The sequence below is a fragment of the Diadema antillarum genome, unplaced genomic scaffold (genome assembly GCF_040938485.1).
Source record: "Diadema antillarum isolate AM-2024a unplaced genomic scaffold, OU_Dant_1.0 seq00001936_RagTag, whole genome shotgun sequence".
NCBI lineage: Eukaryota > Metazoa > Echinodermata > Echinoidea > Diadematoida > Diadematidae > Diadema > Diadema antillarum.
This window is the reverse complement of record NW_027272597.1, coordinates 48,652-55,335: the sequence shown is the minus strand read 5'-3', so window position 1 is coordinate 55,335 and position 6,684 is coordinate 48,652. Positions and strand designations below refer to the sequence as shown.

At 41.2% G+C, this 6,684-nt stretch overlaps 1 long non-coding RNA gene across 2 annotated transcripts; it reads left to right on the top strand.

Moving 5' to 3' along the window:
* Window positions 1-1,413: 1,413 nt before the first annotated feature.
* Window positions 1,414-5,345, top strand: LOC139713258 (uncharacterized). 2 transcript variants are annotated; one of them, XR_011709629.1, is made up of 4 exons: window positions 1,414-2,004; window positions 2,471-2,615; window positions 3,354-3,434; window positions 5,062-5,345. It is a non-coding gene; the product is annotated as an uncharacterized lncRNA (long non-coding RNA). The 2 variants fall into 2 exon arrangements; XR_011709628.1 differs by having other exon boundaries at window positions 3,354-3,448.
* The last annotated feature ends 1,339 nt before the right edge of the window (window positions 5,346-6,684 follow it).

The following is a 6,684-nucleotide window of genomic DNA, read 5'->3' as shown; positions in this document are numbered from 1 at the left end:
CTCGCATTTAATTGTTATGCAATTCTCCTGATGTTGCTGCCAGTTATTACCGGCAGTTGCGCCCGTTGCGCCCCCACCCCTCCTTTATTTCGAAAGCGAAAAAATATGGCTCCAAATGGCAGTGTTTGGACTGTAAAATGTCAAAATTTTCAAGCTCGCTCTCTTCGCTCACTCGCATTTAATTGTTATGCCATTCACCTGATGTTGCTGCCAGTAATTGCCAGCAGTTGCGCCCGGTGCGCCCTACCCCCCTTAATTTCCAAAGCAAAAAAAAAAAAAAAATATGGCTACAAACGGCAGTTTTTGGACTGTAAGATGTCAAAATTTTCAAGCTCGCTCGCTCGCTCGCTCGCATTTAATTGTTATGCAATTCTCCTGATGTTGCTGCCAGTAATTACCGGCAGTTGCGCCCGTTGCGCCCCCACCCCTCCTTTATTTCGAAAGCGAAAAAAGATGACTCCAAATGGCAGCGTTTGGACTGTAAAATGTCAAAATTTTCAAGCTCGCTCTCTTCGCTCGCTCGCATTTAATTGTTATGCCACTCCTGATGTTGCTGCCAGTAATTGCCAGCAGTTGCGCCCGGTGCGCCCCCCTTAATTTACAAAGCAAAAAAATATGGCTACAAACGGCAGTTTTTGGACTGTAAAATGTCAAAATTTTCAAGCTCGCTCGATCCGCTCGCTCGCATGTAGTCGTTATGCCATTCCCCTGATATCGCTGCCAGTAATTTGTCGTTTCACACCATTTCCATTATCCATTTATATAGGGGTGCAACCCTCTCCGGCACTTACACACACTCCCCCCACCCTTGCTCGCTCCCTCGCATACTACCCCAACCCCCCCCCCCCCCCCCCCAAGATGAAATCCTAGCTACCGGTGCCCTTTCCCCGCTTGGTTTCCCTAAAAAAACAGTAAAAGTCTAGGGATTGAGAGCTTCCTATCAAAATGTCTGTCAAAAAAAATCTCGTGAACATTTAGTGTCAAAACGCACCCCCCTTGAAAAAAAGCTGGTGACGCCCCTGGTCTGTCATACCCTAAATGCGCGAAATCGTGCGAAAGTTTTCCATATGCCCCCCGTAAAAACTTGGTCTCCAATAGCCCAGTTGAAATAGGGTTAATGCAATAGACTAGAAGCGTCTAGAAACTCTACATTGCTATTGAGTCGACAGCCGAATCACTGACACTGTGTTGCCAGAAGGTGATCTCGATTGATACGGTAATAAAAAAAAAATGGTGAAATTTGGTTTTTTATATAATTGTGATGACCTATGTAGTAAAAAGGACTTTTATTTGCCACCACATTCGAGCATCCACACAGCTGGGAGAATACCATAGTGCTATTGCACTCCCACGTCATGTGTGGCAATCATAAAGTAAGAAATACGATGCATGCACTGTTAAGTGTTAGTCCACTGTGACATCACACTTCTAGCTGAAGATCAACGTGCTCACACATCATGGAGATCGATCCCCCTTTTTAGCAGACGACAACGGGTACTATATTTGAACATTGTTTTTTATGAAAGTTACAGGTGACCTTAGGCATTGAAATTTGGCAGAGATCATCTTTGGGTCTTTCTAAATATGCTGATCGATGTAGCTAAAAAGTAATTTCTAGCTTTTCTATTGATGCACACTTAGTATTTGTGTGAACAAAACGGAACTGCATATTGTCTTGTGGAGATGAGTTCTAAATCCATTTCTGAACATTGTGTTTTCATGCTTTCCTCCAGATAAAAAGACGTAACATGACAGTTCTTCGGGAGTGATGGTGATTTAAAGGAACTCGGTATAGGGGTCATCATTTGGAGAACGAAGACAGATTGATAGCTGTACAGTCTCTGTCACACCACGAGGGTGCAGATCACCAGATTGAAGAAGTACATGTAACAGATGTGGCCAACGACGAGCCATTGAATGCAGGGTTGACGAATGCTGGAAACACCGGGCCAACATCAGCGAAGGAGCCTCTGAGATATGGACTTCCATTGCACTAACCCTGCTGTAAGCTATTCTGTTGTTTTCCACGATGATTAATGAAGGGAGACTAGTTTGAAATTGATTCACATTTATTTTACATTCTAGAGTCTCAGTAATTACATAAGAGGCTACATTAAGAGACTGAAAGCTTTGTTGGTTTTGTTTTGTTTGAAGAAATGATTTTCAAGTATTAATTATTCTTCATGGAGCAGTTTTGGAGCTGTCCTTCTCTCTGAAAATGAAAGCCTTGAGAGGTTAGTACTCGTATTTAAGAAAAATGTGTACTTGCTGTATCGACAGAAGTGAAAACCATGTTATGGTCAGTCTTGAGTTGTGTAAGTAGAGCTGAACGTTGCTTATGGCAAATATGTATATTAAATGATTTTGCACTTCAAGTTTATAATGTAAACTGGAGGGACCTATTACTTAGTATCCTCATGCCATAATTTGTATGATTTGTAAAACCTTTAAATTTTACTTATTTGCCCAGGAATTCAACACACACATCACTCCAAGGGGGAGGAGATACTTCAATAGCTGATGGAAGGAGTTCTGACTGCTCCAAGGAGACACCTGCTTATCCAGATCATCGTAGCATATTTCTTGTTGATAATGGAAGCAGAAAACTGTACAGCGTAAGTTCAATTGTTTGAATAATGGTCTGGAAAACCAGTTTCCCATTGTCATGTCTTGTACTATACATTTCCATGCAATATAGCACCATCTAATTTGCCTGTTCACTTTTGTTTTTGTCTTCTCAAATATAGAGAATAACAGTCTAAAATGTGCCCCCCCCAAAAAAAAAAAAAAAAAAATGAATAAATAAATAAAATTATAAATAAATAAAAATAAAAATGAAGGGACCGGTAAGTATAACGTTGTAAATGAAGTGATGGTTATAGATTTAAAAATAAAGACTGATATACTTGTATGAAACATGTAAACAGAGTGTACCTACAAGACTCCGCGCTGACTTATTTTCTTGGTAGCCCCATTGGGCCACATGTAAATGATAATAGTCCTAATACTTATGATATAATTACAATAATGATGAATAAAAAAAATGGAAATTGATTTGCCATAAAGTTCGATGGATAATCACATCTTGTATTTTTCTACTAACTGTGCACATCCACACTTAACCCATCTGCATGAAATTTTCATTTGTATTAACTGATATTTGGTGTAAGAAGCACATGAATAAATGTACTTGAAACAGCGGTACTGAATAGCAATAGAAATTAATGCCAAGAAAAAAAAAATGAAAATAGTTCAGCCCCTTAAAAGATTGAAATGAGGGTCAATTTTTTGATGCTATATATTTGCTTCGTAGAATATGATTAACACTCTTCTTGCTTCCTTTTTAAATTCAGATACCCAAGTAGTGAGCAAAAGACGCGTTGAAGCCAAGGCAGTTGCGATGCAGTACCCCACTTTGTGAGACACCACACAAGGTGCACAAGGATATGTAAGTTTATACTCATAAGTTTATGTGATCTACAACTTTTTAGCCCTCTTTAGCAGAAAGCTTAAGTGACATACATGGTATCTTATTCATCTAGCTTTTAAAAACTTGAACATTTTCAACTTTTCTCCAGAGATAGTGGACAGAATTCTCGCTATCGCCAATGACGTAAAAAGTACCCGGATGTGGCTTTTTCGTCAAGATTTAGTGCACTTGGTAGCAAGTTTAGGGCACTTCCGGCGCGGAGCATAATTTGCACAACGCTAGCGTGCGCGTACGTGTACCTTACCTATAGCGCCGCGCCGACCACGGTAGTACAGTAGGCGGCTGTACCGCCCGAGCCAGCGAGTGGCGCGGCCAGGCCTGTCATACTCGTACACTGTAGTCGAGTCCCCGCCGGCGGCCGGCCTTGCATTAGCATGCACCACTGCATGCAGCGCATAAGCTAACACATACCGGTACAGCGTGCTGCTTGATCATGCGATCGATGTGCACATCACAGATCAGTCATCTCTGCATACGCTGAAAATATGCTGGAAAATATTCACCCACCTGGATATCGTCATAGAATGCCCATCTTTTTTTTAATTTGTTCTCTCTAGAAATGTCGCGAACACAATCGGGAACGAACAGTGATCTCGTACTTATCCTGTCTCCGAAGCAACTTCTCCTAAGTAAGTACAGTACATGTACGTACAATGTACGTAGGCACTAGGCCTACTACCTAGTGCTATGCTACTACCACTACTAGTTGACCCACGCGGCCACGTCACGTCTCCCATGCCAGTAAGGGTCCTATTTCTGCAGATTTTTTTTCATTTATTGTCGTGCGAACAACACATGGCAGCTTCGCAGCAACAACCAATAGTCGTATTAACAGCAATTTCTTAAGAATGGAGAAATTTCAAATCATATTAAAGCTGTAATTCAAGTCGAGAAAACAGGAAGTACACGTAGAATACAGTCGGTTGTGTGTGTAAATAGCATTAGTCACGTATGCGTATCACGCGCGTACGAACGGAAGTGATTTTGCTACCGGACTATCCCATAATGCACCGTAAATGACGCTTAAATCAACATCCGGGTACTTTTTACGTCATTGGCGATAGCGAGAATTCAACCATACTAGGAGTTGATCATCCTTGTTTAGTTAGGGGGCAAGGACCCAAAGTTGTTCAGGATATGGTCATGAGCCCCCCCACCCCCCCCCCCCCCCCCAAAAAAAAGAAAAAAAATGGCCTTTACAGGGAAATTAATTGCATCTATGTCTTAATTAAATCATTGGGCAAATATACAGGCAATGTGGGGGCTTTTGATAATCTTTGATGTACATGTTCATAGATGTCTAATAAATTTTGTGTGCAGATTGGTCTGATTCCATGACTTAGGTTGGATGTACGTAAACTCCAACGTAACGTAATGTAACGTAAGCTCCAACATGCCAGTTGCGCCGTTCATTTATCATAAACCTATTCTCGTTTTCTTCCATAAGAATGCCACTACATGTATTTCTACTGCTATCAGATCTTCTTCAGTTATAGTCAACTCTGTGCCAAAGTGAAATTTGTTGAGACTCGAGAAAAAGCTTTGACCTACGATGCATTCTTATATTTCAGGAGTACCTGTATGACAAGGATCTCGGGATTCATTGAGTATCGTTTGGAGACCTTGAGGAGCTATGACACCACTCATCAACTCAGGCAGAGAGAGAGTAGTTGCAGCTCCCACCAAGCCCCTGACTGAACACAATTCCAACGTTAGATTAGAAGCCCAACGAGAAGAGACAGCTACCATCGGTGTATAGGCCTACGTACATATCCTTGCTTTTTCCTCTTTTGAGATACATTAAATGCTCCTCTGAAGTTGGAACTTACATTCTTGTTGAAGAGTCAGCCTCATCAGGCTCATTGTCCCCGCCGAACGAGTTCGAGCAGGGGACTATGAAACGGGCTCCGTACGTGTGTGTGTCCGTGTGTCCGTCCGTCCGTCCATGTGTCCGTCCGTCCGTCCGTGTGTCCGTGTGTGCGTCCGTGTGTGATCAAAATCTTCAATTTGCTACTTCTCTGTCATTTATGAGCCAATTTTGATTCTGTTTGCTTTATATGATAGCACTACATGGGAGCTTTGAAACTTCTACACAGAATTTCAGTCGTGACCTTTGACCTTGACCTTTGACCTATATTGTACATTTTGCTACAAAATGCTACTCCTTCACCATTTCTAACCCGATTTCGATTCCGTTTGCTTTATGTGATGGCACTAGGTGAGGGCTTCAAAACTTCTACACAGAATTTTGACCTTTGACTTCTTTGACCTTTGACCTTGATTTTTTTACCTATATTGTACATTTTGCTACAAAATGCTACTCCTTCGCCATTTCTAACCCGATTTCGATTCCGTTTGCTTTATGTGATGGCACTAGGTGAGGGCTTCAAAACTTCTACACAGAATTTTGACCTTTGACTTCTTTGACCTTTGACCTTGATTTTTTACCTATATTGTACATTTTGCTACGAAATGCTACTCCTTCGCCATTTTTAACCCGATTTCGATTCCATTTGCTTTATATGATGGCACTAGTTGAGGGCCTCAAAACTTCTACACAGAATTTTGACCTTTGTCTTCTTTGACCTTTGACCTTGATTTTTGACCTATATTGTGCATTTTGCTACAGAATGCTACTCCTTCGCCATTTCTAACCCGATTTCGATTCCGTTTGCTTTATGTGATAGCACTAGGTGAGGGCTTCAAAACTTCTACACAGAATTTTGACCTTTGTCTTCTTTGACCTTTGACCTTGATTTTTGACCTATATTGTACATTGGCTACAAAATGCTACTCCGCCATTTCTAACCTAATTTCGATTCCATTTGCTTTATGTGATGGCACTAGGTGAGGGCTTCAAAACTTCTACACAGAATTTTGACCTTTGACTTCTTTGACCTTTGACCTTGATTTTTTACCTATATTGCACATTTTGTTACAAAATGCTACTTCCGGCGGGGACATATGTTACGCACCGCGTAATTTCTACTTTTCCTTGTCTGTAGTTGAACATGAAGCTGTTACCAGGACGTACTGCAGCACTTCAACACTAAAAGTAGAACAGGGCTCGTCGATGAAAAGAGTTTGTTTTGAAACTTCAAGCTGCCCTGAAAACAACCTTATTATAGGGAAGATTTTATTTTCCCAAACAACTGGCAGTATTCACCAAATATTGTGATGACACAAAACGATCC